We start from the raw sequence: 23,904 nt of genomic DNA, 5'->3' as shown, positions 1-23,904 counted from the left end.
GTTTGGATTATTTGGCTCATATTCGGGATGTTGAGGTTGTGTCTCCCTCTACTGAGTCTATTCCTGTGTAGTCAGAATTTAGAGAAGTGTTTCCTATTGATTTGCCCGATATGCCTCCGGATAGAGATATAAATTTCTACATTGATTTGGAACTTGGTACCCACCCTATTTCTATCCCTCCATATCGCATGGCCGGTAGAGTTGAGGGAGCTTAAGGCTCAAATCCAAGAACTTCTTGATATGGGTTTTATCCGTCCTAGTGCTTCATCGTAGGGTGCTCCTGTATTGTTTGTTAAGAAAAATTATGGTAGTATGAAGGTGTGTATAGATTACCGACAATTGAATAGGGTTACCATTTGAAACAAGTACCCATTGCCTCGAATAGATGATCTTTTTGACCAATTGCAAGGTGTATCAGTTTTTTCTAAGATTGATCTAAGGTCTGGTTACCATCAGTTAAAGATTAGGCCTGATGATGTGCTGAAGACGACATTTAGTTTATTCAAAGAGTAAATAAGAGCATGCCGACCATCTTCGTATTCTTATAGGTGTTCTTAGGAAACAAAAGTTGTATGCAAAATTTTCTAAGTGTGAATTTTGATTGACTTCGGTTGCCTTTTTGGGGCATGTAGTTTCAAAAGAAGGGGTAATGGTAGATCCTTAGAAGATTGAAGCGGTTAAGAACTGGGTTCGGCCTAGCTCTGTGACTGAAGTTAAGAGTTTTGTGAGGCTCGCTAGCTACTATCGTCGATTTGTGAATAAGTTTGCTTTTATCGCTACACATCTGACAAGGTTGACCAGGATGTACCGATATTTGAACCAACTTTATTAGTGGCCTGGCATGAAGAAATATATAGCGGAGTTTGTGGCTAATGTCAAAATTTCTAACAAGTGAAGTATGAACATCAAAGGCTAGCAGGGTTTCTTCAGAGAATGCCAATTTTGGAATAGAAGTGGGAAAAGATAGCCATGGATTTTGTGGTTGGTTTTCCGAAGACTTTGGGAAAGTTTGATTTTATTTGGGTAGTGGTTTACAAATTGACTAAGTCAACCCATTTTAATCATATCAGAATAGATTATAATGCTCAGTAGTTGGCTAAGGTATATGTAAAAGAGATAGTAAAGTTGCACGGGGTGCCCCTCTCTATCATCTCAAAGCATGGAACGCAATTCACATCCAAGTTTTGAAGAAAATTATATGATGAATTGGGCACACAACTCACTTTTAGTACAACTTCCATCCATAGACGGACGGACAGTCAGAGAGGACTATTCAAGTGTTAGAAGACATGTTGAGGGCATGTGTGATTGACTTTTGAGGGCATTGGGATAAGTTCCTACCGTTGTGTGACTTCTCTTATAATGATAGTTATCACTCCAACATAGATATAGCACCATTTGAGGCACTCTATGAGAGGGGATGTAGATCACCCAGATGATGGTTTGAGGCTGGAGATGTGAAGCCTTTGGGGTTGATTTAGTGAAGGATGCCTAGGATAAGGTAAGAAGCATCCAAGCTAAGCTTTTAGCGGCCCAAAGTAGACAGAAAAAGTATGCAGACCATAAGGTGAGGGACATGGCATTTCAGACTGGTGAGAAGGTTCTTCTTAAGGTATCACCTATGAAAGAGGTAATGAGATTTGGCAATAAAGGCAAGCTTAGTCCTCGATACATTGGTCCATTTGAGATTCTTACTTGTGTAAAGCCAGTGGCTTATAAATTGGCCTTACCTCCTAACCTATTGGGAGTTCATCCGGTATTTCATGTATCCATGTTGAAGAGATATCATAGTGACGGGGATTACATCATAAAGTGGGACTCAGTGTTGTTAGACAAGGACCTCCAATACGAGGAGGAACCGATTGCAATTCTTGATCGTGATGTCCGGAAGCTGAAGGAGCTTAAGTCCGTGAAAGTTCAGTGGAAGCATCGTCCTGTTGAGGAATTTATTTGGGAAACCGAGAAAGACATGAGAGACAAGTATCCCCAGTTGTTCATCGATTCAGGTACTACTCTACTCTAACGTTAGCCCGTCTTTCCTAGTTTGTCGCTTAGGGACGAGTGATGGGTAAATTGATATCTGTTTTAACAACCTATTCCCGTCGTTATAGAAAAGCTAACGGGGAAAATTTTTGGGCCGGAAAACTTTTTGGTAGAAACTTGATATTTCCTAGCCTAGTCCAGATTTAGACGAAATCAGAGTCAGTAAGGTCTAGGGAAATCTGGTAACAAATGGGAAATCTAAATATGAATTTGATCACATGAGTAGATATCTAAGACATTAAGGAACCCGTATGACTTTATGAAATCAAATTTAGGCGAGTAGAACTCCCGAAACTGATCTTAGCGTGAACGGGTAATTTTTGAGTGTCATAGGATGAAGGTGTGTTGTGAAATGGAGGTTCGAAACTCTTAATCTGATTCACTGGTTCCGTGCAAGCCACTGTGGTAGGATTTTTCTCGCTAGGGAGGGGTCGCGTGGTGGGATGGGGGCCGCCATAGCGGGAAAGTGGCGAATTAAGTCGGAAATAAACCCTAAAATCATAATTTTCTGCAAGTTTCGTTCTTGAGAGCTAGGAGACGACCCCATGTGTGTTCTTGATGGCTTTTCACCATTCTTAAGGCTAAATGTAAGGTTTTTACTCCCCGAATCCATGTTTTGATTTATAGAACTTAGTTTCTTGGGTAATTATCGATGAAGGAGGGTTTTGATATGGGAATTATGGTGAAAAAATCCCTAATCTGGGTATGGGGATTAAGGGTTTGACCTAGGGTTGATATTATTGATTATGATCCGAGTAATCAGGTCTTGTCTATTGATCCTCGCGTTATATTGATTATTTGTAGACCAAGAACAAGCGGAAAGAATCCAAAAAGGGAAGAATCAAGTTTCTTAGGAGATTCAAGCTTTGTTCGAGGTAGGTGATGGTTGTGATTTCATGTTGGTGTGATGTATGTTAGTAATTACTTCATTATAATACATGTATGTATGTGAATGTTGCATTATTGATCACACTAATAGTAAATGAGCATGAATGAATGATTCCATGTCATGAATCCACACTTGATTTTATGATTATGAAAATGTACATGGTGATTGTGATTGTGATTGTAGCTTTTTTAATTGATCGGGTGTTATGGTCTAACACACTAACTTGGATCGGGTGCCACGTTCCGACGCATTTATGGGATCAGGTGTCACGCCCGGCACACTAACTTGGATAGGGTACCACTTACCGGTACACTAACAGTTATGGTTTGGGTTCCTTGAGAGGGCCATTGACTTGACATAATTGTGTATTATTCAGAATGTGAAATTGTACAATGATTTTGAAATGATGACTAATATATTATATGTTTGGTATATGCCTATTCTTGTTTAATGTTGTGGTTATTTGCATATGTTTTACTTATTGGAATAGCCGTGTGATTCTACCAGTACACTGTGGTAGTGTACTAATATTGCACTTGCTTTTTCTTTGTTGAGTACAAAGCATCTTCTGGCGGCTATTGACAGACCTTGCTTAGAAGATCAGTGATCAATCGAATTCAAGGGTGAGTCAGTTCTTCCAAGCTGCCATGAGTTCTCTTTTTTTTTATGTCCACATCTTCGGACTTAGACTAGTGCTTTAGGTTCCTTGTGTTAGTTTGGGGTTGTACCCTTTTTTGTTTAGACTTACTGTTCTTGTTGGAGTTTTGGTACATTGACTTTCAGGTTCTAGGGAGTTTTCCGCAATGTTTTGTTAGTCGTTGTTAGATATTTTGGAGTTAATGGAAACTCTACTTTATTCTTGCATTTAAACCTTCTTTTGTATCTTTAAATGCCTTAGTTTTTGGTTGAGTTGTTCAGTTTGGGGTTGTAGTAATGGTTCTCCCACCGGAGGGTTAGTGTGGGTGCCAATCACGACGGATTGGGTCGTGAAAACTGGCTTATCTAGAATTTACTTAAATATGGTTCTTTACTTGTTGACATTTTTATCGAGACAAAAAATATATGATAAACTATTCACGCATCACAAAATTGTACACTAGTCATATTTTGTCGAGCCATATATTCTACTCTTTTCAGACCTTATCGTGAGATTATGTGATTAATTTTTTCCTTTATTTTAATTTCTTCGTAAATTGAAGCTGATGCAAGGAACTTTTCAGCAATCAAAGAGAGAATATGTGGTATCCAGAAAGAAGCTAGAAGTTTATTTTCAGGTAGCAGCAAATATACTCTAATTATTTTTGCTAATTAATTAATTAATTAAAATGAGTGTGATGAAATTTGTTACTGTATATATGCAACATGCAAGACAAGCTGGCCCAACTGAAACGGCGTTGTATCCCCAAAGTAACTCTATTAGGGATATAATCTAAGTGACTCAGGATGCAAGTTAAAATTCCTTGTTAAACGTAATAATAAAGGGAAGAATTTGTATTAGCATTAGTTAGAGTTTATTAATTAGAGTTGCACCTTATAATATGTTATGGAAGCATATATATACAGAATCCGTGAGTTTAACATTTGAAAAGTAAGGCCCATATATTACTTTTCCACAACTTTCACATATAGCTTCCATAATTAAATTAATTACTCTTCTTAACTAAAGTTTCCATAATTACTAATCGTATCTATATTTTTAAGTTGCTGCAACGGTGATCGGTTGTACAATTCTTTTTTCTTCAAAGTTTTATACAAAATTAAATTCAAATATTTGAAAGCTATGGCGGTAATCTCTGCTAGAAAAAGGTATAAAATTCTTTAATTCACGAAATATTAGCTCGTTAGACTTTCCTACTAGTTATATCTTCTTCGTACAATCCAATTGATTTCATCTTCGTACATCCAATCGAATCTTGGCGGCAACTCAGTTTTCTCGGATAGAAACATATATTTGATTTGCATTGATTCGTGTTTTTGATATGCATTCATGTAGATGAAGGTCTTGAAAAAACAGAGCAATTGAACTGATTTGTATATCTAATTGTATAAATTCTCCATTAATAATTAGAGTTTCATTCTAACAGATGTTTGCAATTGTATTTTAACAAACCGAGAATTAACTACTTTTTATCCGTGATTGTATAATTACTCCATTGATAATTGGAGTTTTGGTTGAAGAATCTGTTTTCAATTGTATTTGAATTGATCGAGACAGATGACTTGATATCTGCAATTTGAGAACGTAAATGTATAAAAATAGAAATCAATTGTACAATCTACTGTAGTTTATGTCAAATTATATACGTTCATAATTATATAAATATATCCATCAATGATTGTTTATAGACTTGTATGTTTTGTATATGTATAATTTTACATATTTGTAGAATCGTATAAGTTAGTGTTTGTATGTGTATAATTAGACTTGATGGGATTAGTGTTTGTATGTGTATAATTGATTGTTGGTTGGAAATTATGTGGAAAAGTTATCTGTATAAGTTAACTAATTATGTTTGTAGTTGTATAATTGACATAAATTTGATTTGTGGACTTGTATAATTTGATTGTTGACTTGTATATTTTGTATATGTATAATTTTACATTATTTATTTGGTGGAAAAGTTGTCTGTTGAATGTGTGTTTGTATATTTTTTAATTCCTATTTGTATATGTATACATGAGTTATTTCTATTTGTACATGAATGTCTTCCATCGGTATTTTGGTAATATATTCTGAAAAATGGGATGATGCAAATTGTTACATTGACTGCGTTATCGAGGGGGTAGTTTTTTAAAGAAAATGCGTTTACGAATATATGAATTTATACAAACAACAAACCTCAAGAGTACATATGAAAACAACAAATATACAACAGTGGATCCGAACTTGAAGAGTTTATACAAATAATATTATACAATTTGAATAACAATTATACAATTATTATACAACTATGGGTACAGATTTGCCCCAAACCAAACCCAAATACAAAGAAATATAGTAAAATGTAATTTATTTGAAAAACTAAAGTGAGATTTCCTTTTACTTCATAAATATACAATTAAATTCGTATATACAAATATGGATTTGTATGAAAATATACAATAAATTATAGATCCAAACTTCAAAAGCTTATACAAATAATTTTATACAAATTACCTCAATTGTTTCTCCATCTTCATCTTTAGATATACAAATCTGAAAAATCAAAAGATGATATACATATACAAATCGAAAAATGATGAAATTGCAAAAAAGAAAAAAATGTAAAGAGAATTTAACTGTAAAACAATTACCTATAAATCAAGAATCACGATTGGGAGGGAATGAATAAAAATTTCAAAAATTCAAATCAATTTGATTGAGAGAATAAAGGAGAAAATAAGGTGTAACGATCTGATTTCCGTCGCTATGAAAGAGCCAATGGAGAAAGAATTGGGGTTAGCAACTTTTTGGTAGTAATTGGATTTTCCCAACCTAGTTCAGATTTGGACGAAATTGGAGTCATTAAGGTGTAGGAAAATCTGCTAACAATTGGGTGAATCATTTATGATTTTGATTACTTGATTAGTTAGATAACGCGTTAAGGAATCCGTACGACTTTACGAAATTGAATTCGGGCGAGTAGAGCTCCAGAAATCGATCTTAACGTAAAGGGTATTCATTGAGCGTCATGGGTTAGAGATGTGTTGTGAAATGAGAATTTTGGAATTCTTGAAATAAATCTATATCTCGAGAATGCTGCTTTGACGCTGAGTTTTACCGCTTTGGCAGGGTGGTGGCCGTTGTGGCGGGCCCGACGTGAATTAAAGTAGTTAATAAACCCCTAAATGACCTCATTATGCATTTTTTTGACTTTTAGAGCTAAGGAACGACCCCCATGCGACTCCTACTCGTTTTTCACCATTCTTAAGGCTAAAAGTAAGCTTTTCACTCGCCGAATCCATTTTTCGATCCGTAGAACGTAATAGAATGGGTGAATATTGATGGGGGAGGGTATTGTTATAGTTCTATGATGGAATCAACCCTAATTTGGATAATTGGCATCATGGGTTTGATCTAAGGTTTCATAGAGTGGTTAGTATTTTGGGTAATTAGTAATTGTTTATTGATTCCCGTATTATATTGATTGTTTGTAGACCAAGAACATGCGGAACGAATCCGGAAAGGGAAGGATCAAGTTTGTTGGGGTTTCAAGCTTGTTTCGAGGTAGGTGATGGTTGTGATTTCATGATTGTATGATATATATTTGTTCTTGCTTCATTATGATGCATGTATGTATGCGAATGTTGCATTATTGATCACAATAATTGTATGAGTATGAACTAATGATTGTATGCCATGGATCACTTTTTGATTGTATGATTATTAAGAATATACTTATGATTGTGATTGTGGTGTGTTGAATGGATCGGTTGCCATATTCCGAAATAACTAACTTGGATCGGTTGCGACGTTCCGGCATAACTAACTTGGATGGGTTGCCACATTCCGACATAACTATAGGATCGGTTGCCACGTTCCGACATAATTATAGGATCGGATACCACGTTTCGGTATGCTAACTGTGTGGGTATGTTTGGGTATGGGTTCTGTGAGAGGGCCATTGAATTGTGTTGTGTATCTACTTGTGATGAGTTCGTTCATATCTAATGATGAATCATATTGAAAGACGATATGTTGCTCTAAATTAATATAACTGTGTCATGTGAGAATCGTGAAATTATTCATTGCTCGTATATGTTGATGATATTGTATATGTTTGATATGTTCATGTGATTATATTGTTGTATTGACTAATGTATGTTACACTTAGTGGGATAGTCGTGATCCTACCAGTACACGGTGGTTGTGTACTGATACTGTACTTGCTCTTATTTTTGTTGAGTACAGGCCATCTTCCGGCGGCTATTGACAGACCTCATTTAGAAGATCAGTGATCGCCGATTCGAATTTAAGGGTGAGCCAGTTCTTCCGAGCAGCCTTAAGTTCTCTTTTTGTCTAGTCCATCCTATTCAGACTTAGACTAGTTCTGTAGATGATTTTCTCGATTATCTTATGAATCTTGTTAGAGTTTGGTACATTGACTTTCAGGTTGTAGGGGTTGAATTTCCCCATTGTTAGTTTATTAATGTTAGACTTTTGTTAGAATTTATGGGAACTCTATTTCTTTCCTTAGTATTTCCTGTTTTCGTGTACTTAAATGCCTTAGTTTGGGTTTAGTTGCTTGGTTTGAGTTGTAGTAGTTGTTCTCCCATCGAAGGGTTGTGTGGGTGCCAATCACGATGGTCTGGATCGTGACAAAGTTAGTATCAAATCCCTAGGTTCGTTGATCTCAGTGTACCAAAACAAGTCCAGTAGAGTCTTGCGGAACGGTACGAAGACGTCCGTACTTTTCTTCGAGAGGCTATAGGACTTTAGGAAAAGCTCACTTCTTTCTACTCCTTCGTGCTATGACTTGAATCTAATTGGTATGTGGGTGATACAAATTGGTATCTTTTCTCCTTCACTCCATGGTCTGAGCTAGAACAACAACAACGGTAACACCATCACTAGCAAGAGAGGATTGGTATAGACTACCAATAATTGAATAGGTTCACCATTCAGAACAAGTATCTATTGCCTCAGATAGATGACATTTTGGCCAATTGCAATATGCATCGATTTTCTCTAAGATTGATTTAAGGTCTGGTTACCATCGGTTAAAGATTGAGGCGGTTAAGAATTGGGTTCGACCAAGTTCTATGATTGAAATTAGTAGTTTTGTGGGGCTCACTAGCTACTATTGTCGCTTGTGGTATGAGTTGAGTCCAATTGGTATCTCTCGATTCCAATTGGTATCCAACAAGGTGAACTAGACGTCGTAGTCCCGGCTGAAGGGACACAAGCAAGTTAATTGGAATTGAGAAGGTTTCACTTGGTATCTGGCCTTAAGGACCGTATAAGGCATGACTAATGGTCATTTATAAAACGAACTAATTTAAGAAATTGGACTTGTTTGCGAGTTGTAACTTGGAATGGTGAATGTGTGCTTCTAGTTGTCAGAAATTAACTATGAATGTGAAAGGTGTATTACTTGAATGCTTTGAATGTTGATATGTGCAATGTGCTGGCCTAAATGTTGAAATTGTGCCAGTTGTAACCACATGAGTATCGTGGAACTTGTTGTGAAAAGAAAGTCATCAAGAAATTAGGTGGAAGGGTCTAGATAAATTACGATGTGGTTCGTAAGTGAGAAATCTGGGCGTGGTTGCGACCAACTGATAACCTTGTGAGAGTCTAGGTGTATTCTGGGGATATGTGTGTGGTAGTATTGAAACGATGTAAAAGGATTCTAAAATGCGTACTTCGTTGGGTTGATCGGGTGGTAGACAATGATTGTCCTAGCTAAAGGGTTTTTCTCTAAAAATGCATGTGTTATAGTTGGGAACCTTTGGGGGAAATTGGGAAAGGAAAGAACCCAGAAAAATTGTTGGCAGGGATTCTGTTTCTGTTATGGCTGCTGGGGCAGGATTTTCCTGCCAAGGCGAGGCCGCCAGTGCGGGATTCCTCCCGCCAGAGCGGGATAGGGCGAGACAAAACCTTAGCCCTATCTCCCATGTTTTCCTTAGTCACAATTATGGACCCCGAATCGTACCCGAACAAACCCCCGCAATCTAATTGAGTGTTTAACAATCGAATATAAGTTATAAGGTGTGTTAAAATTATGGAGAACCTGGGGGCTGAGCATATGAGGACGAAATCAGCGAGACTGTGGAGGCTAGGGAAATGGTAATGCAGGTAGAAGAGTAGTGCAGTCAGGCAAGGAGGTCGCCTGTCAAGAGGACATGGCTTAGTTTTATGTTTTTTTTTCCCGGATAAGACCAAGTTTGAGGGTGTGACGCAGTGGTTACAAGAGCTACCCTTTTCTGTGCTCGGATGGCTATTGTTTTGTTTGATCCGGGTTCTACTTATTCGTATGTGTTAGTTCAATTGCCTTGGGATTTGATGTGGTTTGTGATATACTTGATGCCCCCATCCATGTTTCTACCCCAGTTGAAGAGTCAGTCATAGTCACCCATGTGTATCGTGTTGTCCTGTTATGGTTATGGATTTTCAGATTTGGGTTGATTTGGTTATGCTAAATATGATTGACTTGATATAATCTTAGGCATGACTTGGTTGTCCCCCTATTATACTGGGATTAATTGTAATACTAAGTCGGTAACTCTAGAGATCCCCGGTAGGGAAAGATTAGAGTGGGAAGGGGTGTACAAGCCTAAGCTAGCTAAGATCATATCCTCTATTCGGGCTAGGAAACTGGTGGGGCAGGATTGTTTGGCATAATTGGCTCATATTCGGGATGTTGAGGTCGAATCCCCATCTATTGAGTCTATTATGGTGGTGTCAGAATTGAGAGAGCTTAAGGCTCAAATCCAAGGGCTTCTTGATAAAGGTTTATCCGTCCTAGTGCTTCCCCGTGGGGTGCTCCTTTCTTGTTTGTTAAGAAGAAGGAGGGTAGTATGAGGACTAATGATTTTATCTTAAGCCATAAATGAATGGATTGATACCGAAATGACAAGCTTATGGATAAAGAAAGTCCCATTGAGTATACTTGGTTGAAGGTAATTGAACAGTTTAGTAAGTAAATGTATATAAAATTGGGTTGGCCCTTTGAATTTGATGGGTATACCTAAGTTTGAGGTGTTATGTCGATGAAAAGGTTGACTTCATAGGGATAGCCAGGGCTAACCGAGTGTAATGGTGGTATGAGTTCGTGATGGATTGTGATGGGATGCAACTATATAATGAGATTGGTGGTTAAGCGAAATTTGTATAGTAATTACGACTTGCGAGTATCCAAGGTCGTGGTTTTCTAATAATTGGTGAGTAACGTGGTTGTATGAAAAGTTTTAAGACAGGGTGGGACACCACTCGAATAGAATTTGAAAAAGCTAGAGTTATAATAAAGGAAAATATAATGGGATGTAGTACAGCCTTTAGAGAGAGGCTAGAGCAAGAATATTTTATTTGATTGCAAGGGCTAAAGAGATATCTTTAGTGGGGTAGATAATTGGGTTCAGAGATGTGTGATATCATTCATTTTTTTGTGGCTATGGTAATAGTGTCATGGATCCATCAGATTGGTCAAAGACTATTGAAAAAGACTTGAGAAAAGAGTGTGCAGACATTAGCTTGAGTGTAATGATAAGTGATTGGGTCTGTTTTTGAGTCTAGTAATGAGTATGATTGAAATTTTAGCGAAATATATTGTAAGATCGATGGAGATGCGATCAATGATAAACGGAGATCCATGAATTCATAAAAATCTTCAAGGTACAAGCTAATGTTAATAGAGAAAGGGATTGTGTTATAGGGTGGAAATTGCAATTCAGATTTTTCATTGTGAGTCTACATTCGTGGTGATGTATTTTGTCAAGGTATGAATTGACAAGGTGAGAAATAATCAATTGTATCCGGTATTGAGTATTTAAAAGGACTTACACCTGGTTTGAGTCGTAAGTTTACTACTATTGATTGTTAAAGTACCTAAGAAAGGTTTCATTCAAAAGTGTTGGTTTATAATAAGGTAAATGATCGAAGTATTTATGATGGTTGTTAGTATTACGAGTATGATTCACTAGTTATGCTCTCATGTGTTTTCACTTTTGTGGGTGGATCCCTAGTGGTGGATCAGGGGTACCAAATCTTACAATGTTCTCTTGGTTGAGTGGAAAGATTGGGAAGATTTAGGTATTTTGAATGACATAATTGGTGTTGCCTTGGAGTTGTTAAAGTATTTTAATGGTTCTACATGTACCACCTTGCTTATGAGAATTCATAGAAGAGTTACCATGCGTATTTATGGTTGTCCGGCAATCTTAATATTACTCTAGTCGTCGAGGTCATGTATCGATTATGTGTGGTTGAATGTGGGGATCATTGGGTTCAATTATACTGTTCTTAAGAGGTAATCTACAATTACTAAATCTAGCATTTCGATAGTGTTGTTGGAGGGGTTGTATGCTAGGACATATCCCTCGATGAATATATGATTTCTAAAGATCAAATTTGTTATAACTTAAGCTCATGGGAATTTATGTTGTGGGACGGAGATATTGTTAAGAATTGTGATTGTTTGGGTATTATGTGTGTGTGTGTTGGTTGGTTCAGGTCCACCTCTAATTGTAGCAAGTATTGATTTAGAATTTTATCATGGTTATGTGATAAAGGATTCGTCCTGATGTTTATGTCAAGATCCGTGATAACATGTGGCAGAGGTGTGTACGATCAACTTTGGTGGTTATTAGGAATCGTTTTGTTGTTAGTGAAGTTTATATACAACAATATTTATGACTCGAGGGTTGAGATGACTTCATTGAGGCATTGTAAGGGAGGATGTGTAAGTATTCAATTGGTTGGTTTGAGGTTGGAGATGTGATACCCTTAGGGGGTAATGAGATTTGGTAAAAAGGACATGTGATACAAGTATCCCGAGTAATTTGATGATTCAGATACTACTCTACCCTTACTTTAATCAGTCTTTCCTAGTGATCATTCGGGGATGAGTGATGGGTAAATTGGTATCTATTTTAACGATCTGATTTATGTCGTTATGGAAGAGCCAATGGGGAAAGAATTAGGGTCAGAAAACTTTTTCGTAGTAATTGGATTTTCCCAACCTAGTCAAGATTTGGACGAAACCAGAGTCATTAAGGTGTAGAGAAATCTGGTAACAATTAGGTGAATCATTTATGATTTTGATCACATGAGTAGTTAGATAACTCGTTAAGGAATCCGTACGACTTTATGGAATTGAATTCGGGCGAGTAGAGATCCCGGAATCGATCTTAGCGTAAAAGGGTATTTTACTGAGTGTCGTGGGTTAGAGGTGTGTTGTGAAATGGGAATTTTGGAATTCTCTAAATAACTCTCTGTCTCGAGAACTCCGCTTTGGCGCTGGGTTTTGCCGCTTTGGCGGGGTGGTGGCCGCTGTGGTGGGCCCGACGTGAATTAAAGTCGTTAATAAACCCCTAAACGACCTCAGTATGCACTTTTCAACTTGTAAAGATAAGGAACGACCCCCAGGCGACTCCTACTCGTTTTTCACCATTCTTAAAGCTAAAGGTAAGCTTTTCACTCCCTGAATCCGTTTTTCGATCCGTAAAACGTAATAGAATGGGTGAATATTGATGTGGGAGGGTTTTGTTATAGATTTTATGGTGGAAACAACCCTAATTTGGATAATTGGGATCATGGGTTTGATCTAGGGTTCATAGAATGGTTAGTATTTCAGGTAATTAGTAATTGCTTATTGATTCCCATATTATATTGATTGTTTGTAGACCAAGAACAAGCGGAACGAATCCGGAAAGGGAAGGATCAAGTTTCTTGGGGTATCAAGCTTGTTTCGAGGTAGGTGATGGTTGTGATTTCATGATTGTGTGATATATGTTTGTTCTTGCTTCATTATGATGCATGTATGTATGCGAATGTTGCATTGTTGATCACACTAATTGTATGAGTATGAACGAATAATTGTATGCCATGAAACACTTCTTGATTGTATGATTATTGAGAATATACTTGTGATTGTGATTGTGGTGTGTTGAATGGATCGGTTGCCACGTTCCAGCATAACTAGCTTGGATCGGTTGTCACATTTCGGTATAACTATGAGATCGATTGCCACGTTCTGGCATAATTATCGGATCGGATACTACGTTTCGATATATTAACTGTTTGGGTGTGGGTTCCATGAGATGGCCATTGAATTGGGTTCCGTGAGAGGACCATTGAATTGTGTTGTGTATCTACTTGTAATGAGTTCGTTCATATCTAATAATGATTGATATTGGAAGACAGTATGTAGCTCTAAATTGATATAACTGTGTTATGTGAGAATCGTGAAGTTGTTCATTGTTCGTATATGTTGATGATATTATATATGTTCGATATGTGCATGTGATTGTATTATTGTATTGACTAATGTATGTTACACTTAGTGGGATAACCGCGTGATCCTACAAGTACATGGTGGTTGTGTACTGATACTGCACTTGCTCTTATTTTTGTTGAGTACAGGGCATCTTTCGGTGGCTATTGACAGAACTCGTTTAGAAGATCAGTGATCGCCGATTCGAATTTAAGGGTGAGGCAGTTCTTCCGGGCTGCCTTGAGTTCTCTTTTTGTCTAGTCCATCTTATTCGGACTTAGACTAGTTCTATAGATGAATTTCTCGTTTAGACTTATGAATCTTGTTAGAGTTTTGGTACATTGACTTTCAGGTTCTAGGGGTTGAATTTTCGCATTGTTAGTTTATTAATGTTAGACTTTTGTTAGAGTTTATGGGAACTCTATTTCTTTCCTTAGTATTTTCCTGTGTTCGTGTACTTAAATGCCTTAGTTTTGGTTTCGTTGTTTGGTTTGAGTTGTAGTAGTGATTCTCCCACCGGAGGGTTTGTGTGGGTGCCAATCACGACGGTCTAGGTCGTGACATAAGGAAAAGCGATTGAAGAGAGAGAATGGACCCATTTTATATAAGGAAAAGAGTTGTACACGATTATACATTTAAGAAGAACTGGAAAACGTAATTACCGAGATTAAATGGTTGTGAATGGTAATATAAACAAACATTAGCTTTGGTACATAATTAAGTAGTATAAGTTTACTTACCTACGTAATTTTCCTTATTACTTTTGACCTTTTTTTTTCCTTTTATAGCATGAAATGTTCTGCCCAAAGAACTACATTTGGGATTAGATGAGTGATGTTCTAGTCCGACCGGTTCGATTTTAAAAGTGTTATTTAAAAAAGAGAAAATTGTATGAAATAGCAAACTATTAATTTAAATTAAATGTTATAGCTATAGTTTATTTTAATTGTAATTCACAGCAAAATCCCCTTTTTTATCATCTAATTCGGTATACAGTTAGCCATTTTATACATTTCGGTATAAAATGTATAAAATGTGTTTGTGTTTGTATAAATCGAGAGAAAAACATATATTCAAATACAGATACATATACATATATTTTTGTCCTATGCACTTATAATTATACAAATACAGATCTTATTATACAAATTACAATGTATAAATGAATTTATACAAAACTGAATAATTTGTATAAAATTGGATGTTTGTAGCGAATTATACAAATCAAAAGCTCAATAGCAAACATAAAATTTTCTATGGAGCGCAATTATGCAAACTATAATTATAACATACAAATATGATTTTTATGTTTGTTATATGTGAAAGTTACTCTTTAAAAAATTAGAAGACATTTAATCCAGTTAAAAATAGGCTAATATAACCCAAATTTAATTATACAAAACTTTGCTGAAATATTTTGTTTTTATTTGATATTCATATTATATAACGTCATAATAATTAAAAAAAAAATACTCAAACATTATTTAATAAATTAAAATCCATTTGATACCTCTTCAACTACAATATAAAAAAAATTAAAGCAATATATTTGTAACTATCAATTCTTCACATTTTACCCAAATTGTCTTAGCTATGAAAAAAACAAAATAAAAAAGAGAATGACTCACCATGGTTCACGTTATAAGTGTATCATTACAAACAAAAATAGACACACAACTCAACACTTGTTAAAATATATTTTGTAACGTAAACATCAGTTACACTAAAATTAAAGAAAAGGTAAAGTCGCCCATGTGAAAGAAAGAAAAAGAAGAAAAGCTAAAAAGGAAAGAGGACAAATTAAAGATTGTTCATGTGTTATGTGTTATTATTACAAGTGAAAATATAAATATTCATTTAAATAAAATATATATAAAAGAACACTTATTAAAACATTTTTGTAACTTAAAGGTCTGTTGAAAACGAAAACACTTATATGGAAGAAAGAAAACAAAGAAGAATATAAAAAATGACAGATCAAAGGTTATTCATATTTTATGCGTTGTTTTTTTATTACAAATAAAAATACAAATATGCAATAAGGAAACATTTGTTAAAACATTTTTTTGTTATGTAAAAATTTGTTACACAAAAGTTCCGAAAATGTTAAATAAAGTCACACCCGTGGAAGAAAGAAAATTTAAGAAGAGCTAAAAAAAGATAAAATAATATATATTTATTTATACGTATTTAAGCATGAATATTGTATTCTTAAATAGACTCGATTATGCTAACATTAACACTCTGTTTGGATCATTGTTACCCATTATATTGTATTGTATCGTTACTATACCTACAATGTTTGTTTTGATTGTTACTTAAAATGTATTGTATTGTTAAATTTTGTTGTTACGTAACAATGAAAACCCCTATTTTATGGAACAACCGATTTGGTGTGTTTCCATTGTTACTTAATTTATTTTTTCAATTATATCTTTACATAATATTTCAAAATATTATTTTACCCTTTACCTTATATTATTTAATTCCAGTTCACCTACCCTAGAATAATTAAGGATATTTTAGTAAATTTATAAATTACAATACAGTACGATATAATCAAACCAAACAATTAAAATGTTATTAAACAACAACAAACAATACAATCTAGCCAAATATTGTATCTACCATACAATACAGTACAATAGAGTATAATACAATACATTATGAAACAATGGGTAACACAATGATCCAAACATAGTGTACACCGTATTTTATGAGAGCATATATCTATATTTTTGTTTTTATTTCAATTAGTTTCAGTTTTTTATTAACAGACTTTATTCCTAAGTCCTCCTTGAATAATTTGATTTTTTTAAAAAAATGAAATATCATAATGTATCAACAGTTTCACAAGGAAGGTAAATATTTTTTTTTTTTAAATTACAACTAATAATTAAACTATAAAGGGATAAGCTTATACTAGACAAAACATTTATACTTAAAAATAATTTAATTTCGTCAAAAAAGTATCAAAATAAAGCATATAAATATAATATTTAAAACCTCAAGGGAGGTAAGTTCTATGAATACAAATATGGAAGGATGTTTATGACATTAATTGTGTAATCTAGTCATTATTAAATTAATAAAAAAGAATCTTTGACTATTTCATATATTAATGTATTTGAAAATTTCATAATCAATGATTGATTACTAATAATTAAAGTGTTGCAAAATGAAATATATAATTGACAATAATTATGTTTATTTTATTTTATTTAATTCATCATTTATTTATTAATTTTCTAAAATAAATTATAAGTCAAAAGTAAAATATCATTTTTTTGAATATTCATGTTTTGAGTTGATTCTTTTTATGATTTTTTTAAAAGTAAAGATAAAGTTACTTACATTAAAAAGTAAAAAAGTAAAAATTGTAATAAGTAAAAATAATTTATGCAAGTAGAGAAATACTTGTGACAGATAAATATTAATAAATATGACAATTTGATTTATTTATTTATTTATTTATTTCATAAGTCAAGAACAAAATATCATGTTTGCATGCTTATTTTTTGAGTTGAACCTTTTTATGATTTTTACAAAATGAAGTTAAAGTTACTTAAATTTATTATTAATTAAAAAAAGAACTAACAAAATACTAAGGATTGTTATTAGTAAATATAATTTATGAAAACAAAGAAACACATGTAATAGATAAATGTTTGATAAAATGACAATTTTATTTATTTTCTACCTCTAACTGATGAATACTAACGGTCACGGATATGGCAATTTCATCTATTTATTTATTTTCTAAAAAAAGTCATAAATCAAAACTAAAACATCATATTTTGAGTTGATTCTTGTCATGATTTTTTTAAAAAGAATGAAGTTAAAGCTACTTAATTTTAAAAAAGAAAAAAAAGGAAATATAAAAAATGTATTTATGCAAATAAGGAAATACTTATAGCCGGTGAATATTAACATATATGACAATTTCATTTATTTATTTATTTTCTTAAAATGGCATACATCCCAAGTAAATATCATGTTGAGTTTATCATTTTTATAATTTTAAAAAAATGAAGTTAAATTTCATTTGTCTATTTGTTTTCTAAACAAAGTTATAAATTAAAAATAAAATATTATTTTTTGAATATTTAAATTTTGAGTTGATCCTTTTTATGATTTTTTTTAAAAAAATAATGAAGTTAGAGTTAATTTTTTTTTAAAAATAATAAAATATTAAGAAGTTATATTTTATATCATGATAATGAACTTATGCTCTTAAATTTGTTCGTTATTATCTCTAATTCTTGGCTAACCTTTTGGTGTTTAAATATAAGTTTTTCTTTACATATTATTAGAGTTGTATATTTTTACGAACCATTTTTTTATTCTCTCTCCAGTTCTCGCTCAACTTGCATTTTTTATTGGCATCATGGGATAAATCACCATTCAGCTTCTTATAAATAATGTTAGGATGGATCGGCTCATCCTCAGAATTCAAAATTAAAAGACAGAACAAATTAGTCATTTTATTTTCATGACACATCAACTCGACTTGTAAGTTCTCCGATTATTTCTATCACAACCCTAGTAGCCAAGAGTTGATATCTCATTCTAACTTAAGATTCTTATGGTTCTTGAGTGCAGGAGAATCATGAATTGAGGGTTTTGTTGACTCTCTGATCTTAGAAAAGAACGGTGATTTTCTTTTCCAGCGATTTCGGTAAGTATCATTGGTACAAATCCATTTTATTAATTGATTTATTGATATTTTTAGCCAGAGTTAAAATATCATTCTAACCTAAGATTCTTGTGGTTCTTGAGTGCAGGAGAAATAAGAACGGAAGATTTTTGTCGATTCGTTGATCTTAAAAATGGACGGTGATTTTCTTTTCCGATGATTTTAGTAAGTATTAGTGGTACATATCCATTTTATTAATTAATTGATTGATATTTTTAGCCAAAATTGAAATCTCATTCTAACTTAAGATTCTTGTGATTCTTCAGTGTAAGAGAATCAGAAACGGACGATTTCTGCCCACTCTTTGATCTTAGAAATGGATAACAATTTCTCATTGGCGGAGAGACTAGTGGCTGAGACAGTAGGGGAAGAGATGAAGGAGGAGAGGGCGGCGATGAATACAAATAATTCGCAAGAAGCAAAGATGGATACAAAGAATCCCCAAGAGACGGAGGTGGATATGAATTTCTCATCCTCAAAGAAGGAAAATAATGACCTAGTTGATTAAAGTGAACATCCTGGTTACCATGCAAGGACTCATGCCAACCAGATTCTGGCCTTTTCCTTGCACTAGGACTATTTTCATACCGTTGGTTCAAAGGGGAACTAATGAAGAAGATGTCTGAGAGAACCTTGGTAGAGAAGATGGGGGAAGAGGCAGAGAGAACCATGACTGAGATGGTGGGGGAAGAAATGAAAAAGGAGGAGACGCAAGTGGCGGAGGTGGATATCGATTTCTCATCGGTGGAAGGCGCAATGAGGGAAGAGACAAAGGAGGATGGGGTGGAGGTGGATATTGATTTCTCACTGGCGAAGGGAATGGTGACAAGGAAGGTGGATGAGGAGATGAAGGAGGAGGGGGCGGATGGGGATACAAATAATCCGGTAGAGAAGGAACACTCTGGTAATCATTCACCCCGTAACTCCAATTTTGCCTGAATTGGGACGATGGTGGTGAATGATGGATCGTCATATACGTACCAAAGTGTTCCTCGTCTTCCACTCAATCAGATTATTTGAATCCACATGCGTAGTCTTGTCCTTTGTCTCCACTCCATCTTCTCTGCCATTGTGTCCTTTGCCGATGGGAAATCAATATCCACCTTTGTCCCCTCCTTCATCGTCTCTTCCCCCACCGTGCTCTCTGCCGATGAGAAATTGGTATCCACCTCCACCTTCTGCGGATTCTTGGCATCCATTTGCGTCTCCTCCTCATTCATCTCGTGCCCTACCATCTCACCATGGTTTTCTTTGTCTCCTCCCCCACCTTCTCATCTAAGGTTCCCTTCGACACCTCCTTCATTAGTTCCCCCTCTGAACCAATGCTATAAAAACAGTATTAGTGCAAAAAATTTGGCTGGCGTGATTCCTTGCATGGTAATAAGGATGTTCACTTTAAACAACCAAGTCATTATTTTTCTCTATTTCTAGTTTAAAATTTCAATGCTCTTTCGAGTTGAGAATCACGAGAAAGAGATAATTAGAAAATCAAAGGCATAAGCAGCGATAAAGGAAATCACACAATAGGATTTTGGAGAAGACTAAAAAAATAGCTTCTCGTATAAAGAGTCATGGGTCAATTAGCACATCACATATGTCTGGCAAAAGAATTGTCCCTTTGCTAAGTCGTTACATGTTGAAGAAGTCATCATCATTTCTTTGCGGAGGATGAAGAAGTGGTGACATGAAAGAAAACCAGTTTAATTCTATATTTATTTCTAGCCAAGTGATTGTTTGATCATTATATGTTACAATTGTTTTATGTTGGATTAGTTATCTATTATCTGCTTTGCGTAGAGATTTTAATTTTCAAGCAAACTAGTTAGTCGAAATTAATATTTTGTTTAGAATGCTTCTACAATATTACAGGTCACTATATGCTTTGTTATTTTGTTTTATAATGATTCTGATCGTTTAATCCATAACATTGACCAAGCATTATGAGTTTTTTTTTCCTAAACATATATAATACACTAATTAATAAATATAATGATGATCTGATTAATTTATTCCCTTTCCTTATTAAATATATATACTCATTCATTCTATGTAATTAAAAATAGTCATGTCATGGAGTTTTAAATGTTATAGGGAAACTTTAGAATATTGTCATGAACTTTTAGTAGTAAAATTCAAACTCCATAATATTTATAACTATTTCTTAAATATACAAAGCTAAAAAGTGACTAGATATCCCAATCTAGAATTTCTTAAATATAGTAAGCTAAAAAGTGATTAGATGTCTCAACCTGGAATCAGGGGCGGAGGCATCATATACTTAAGGGGTTCATCCGAACCCCCTTCGACGGAAAAAATTATTATTTATACATGGTTAAAATTATTTTTTAGATACGTATAATAGATTTCGAACACCCTTCCACTAGTTCGTGTGTTTACTTCTCAAATTTTAAACCCCCTTATTAAAAATTCTGGTTCCACCACTGTGCTACACTATAAAATTTGACACAACATCATTAAGAGCATCAAAAGCGAAACCCTCCTCACTAAAGAGATTCATAATATCTTTCATAGGATGACAAGTATAAGATTCAGATGGGTGCAAGTGTAAAGATCCAATATTGGTTCAATTCTCATATCAAATAGTAGATGTACCATGTTTAGATTTTTCACCACAAATGTTGTTCAATACTATCCTTATTTAGTAGCATGTGTTTTCAGGCTTGAGAATCATTTTTATAGTACCAGAGATATAATCTATTTCTTACAATATTTATTTTAAAGAGTTGAACCACAAGTTATTTTGTGTACTATACCTCCACCATAGTTTAGCACATGAGGCATGTGAAACATAAACCATGAGTCTAAAATCAAGATTCTCTTTCTCCTATGGAAGACAATTTTCTTTATCCATTTTGACTAGTATTTACTCTTTCCCACTCCTTAATTTTTTTTTAAAAAAATTACTCTTACCCAATTTCTTGTTGCTCTAGAAAAACTTTACAAAAGTCCTGCATAATTCCTCAACAACACATATAGCTAGGGAGAGTAATAGCAGACAATACATAAATACGCATGCTTTGAAGAACACTAATAAAGAGAACTTATTTACCATTATAAGATATCATTTTCCTTATTCAAGCTTGAAGCTTTTCTTTAACTTTGCCAACCAACTCAGCGTAATGTTCTTTTCTTTTTCTAATATGAGTAATAGAATAGGTAAGGGGGACTCCTAGCATAGATTACCATTCTAACTTGTCTTTGCTGGTAGATAGATGCGCTTAATTAGTTACCTGAATTAAAGAGGACTCTTGAATAAGTTGACTTCGCCCTAAATATTTGATAGGAGAGAACCCCTAACAATTCATGTACATTATTCCACCTGAGAAGAAATTATTGAAGCAGCATTTTGATGTAAATAATAAAAGTCTTATCTTTATTCAGTTTCTGACCTGATTGCTTTTCATACTCTCGTAAAATAGTCATAATTTTTCTTAAGGAGTAACTATGAGTCTAAGCAAAGATAATTGTATCATCTGCAAATGCTAAATGATTAAGATTAATACTCGACTTAAGCATGTCAAAATATGATGATGTTGGTTAACCCCCAGTCCTTTAGTAAGGATGTCAGCAAGTTGCATTGTGGTGCAAAGGTACTTGGGACTAATGAAGTTGGATTTCACATTTTCTCGAATGAAGTGGCAATCAATGTCTATGTGCTTTGTGCGTTCATGAAAGAATGGATTTACAACTATTTGTATAGCTGATTTGTTGTCTGTAAACACCTTGATTGGATCAGTAACTAGAAAATTCAGTTCAGCAAGTAGCCCTGCCAACCATACCAATTCAGCTACAAGAGCTGCTAGGCTTCTATACTCTGCTTCAGCAGAGCTTCTACTAATTAACAATTTGCTGTTTTTGGGCTTCTAGGAGATCAAGAATCACCAGGCTTTACTATATATTCTGTTACTGATCTTCGTGTGTTGGGACATGAGGCCCAAGTCACAATATCCAGTGAGCTTAGTGAGATCAGTTCCCTTTTAAGCAAAATTCCAAGGCCTGGGGATTTTTTTAACATATCTCACAATCCTCACGACAACCTCCCAATGTGAGGTGTTGGGATGTTGCAGAAATTGACTTAATACATGCACACTAAAGGAAATATTAGGTCTGGTAATTGTCAAATACAGTAGCTTCCCAATCAGCCTTTGATATGTTGTGATATCTTGTAATTATGAATTAGCAATATTACCAATGTGTTGATCATACTCCACACTAGTTAGCTTTTGATTGAATTCTAAAGGAGTACTTGCAACCTTTGCTCCACTTAATCAAGCTTCTGAAATGAGTTGCAAGGCATATTTCCTTTTATTCAGTAATATCCCTTCCTTTGACTTCAACACCTCTATCCCCAAGAAGTATTCGAGATTTCCCAAGTCTTTCATCTTGAAGTTCTTATGCAGTACTTTTGCCTCTTGAATCATTTGAGAGTTATTTCCAGTGATCAAGAGAATATCAGTATACACTAAAATCACAACTATGCCATCTCTTTCCTTTTTAATGAACAAGGAGTGGTCATGGACACTTTGAGAGTAACCTGTTGATAGTAGTGCTTCAGTAAGCTTGATGTTCCATTGTCTTGATGCCTGCTTGAGACCATAGAGTGACTTCCTCAGCTTACATACTTTATTCTCTCCCTTCCTCTGGCAGCCAAGAGGAAGGTCCATGTAGATGTCTTCAACTAAATCACCTTGTAAGAAGGCATTGTTGACATCCATTTGGGAAAGGTCCTAGCCATGTGAAGCTGCTAGACTGAGGAATGGTTCTGATGGTAACCATTTTTGCAACTGGAGAGAAAGTGTCATGATAATTAAGGTCTTCCTTCTGAGTGTATCCTTCTGCAACTAGTCTAACCTTGTACCTTTCCACCTCACCATTGGACTTGTATTTGATCTTGTACACTCATTTTGAACCAATTGCCTTCTCACCTGGTGGTATGTCAACAATGGCTCAAGTATCATTGTCTTCTAAGGCTAGGATTTCTTGCTGCATGGCATCCATCCACAACTTGTCTTGAGATGCTTCCTGAAAAGATTGAGGTTCTATAGTTGCTGAAAAAGCATGTAAGTAGGACTTATATCATGGGGATACATTGTCATAACAAACATGGTTAGTATTGGAATGGGGATTAGATTTCTTGGGCACAACAAAGTCTTTGAGCCACACAAGTGGTTTGCAGGATTTGTGTGTCTTCCTTGGACCAAACATTCACTAAAGGCATCTCCTGTATGACATGTGCAGGAGAGTCAACAGAAGGACACAGGTCTGATGTTTGCAAGTCATCATTCAGACATGGATCTTGAGTGGAAGCATCATCTATATGATCTGTGAAGGGTAAAAACAAG

The sequence above is a fragment of the Solanum stenotomum genome, chromosome 1 (genome assembly GCF_019186545.1).
Source record: "Solanum stenotomum isolate F172 chromosome 1, ASM1918654v1, whole genome shotgun sequence".
In the NCBI taxonomy this organism is placed as follows: domain Eukaryota; kingdom Viridiplantae; phylum Streptophyta; class Magnoliopsida; order Solanales; family Solanaceae; genus Solanum; species Solanum stenotomum.
Note: the sequence above shows the minus strand (reverse complement) of the source record.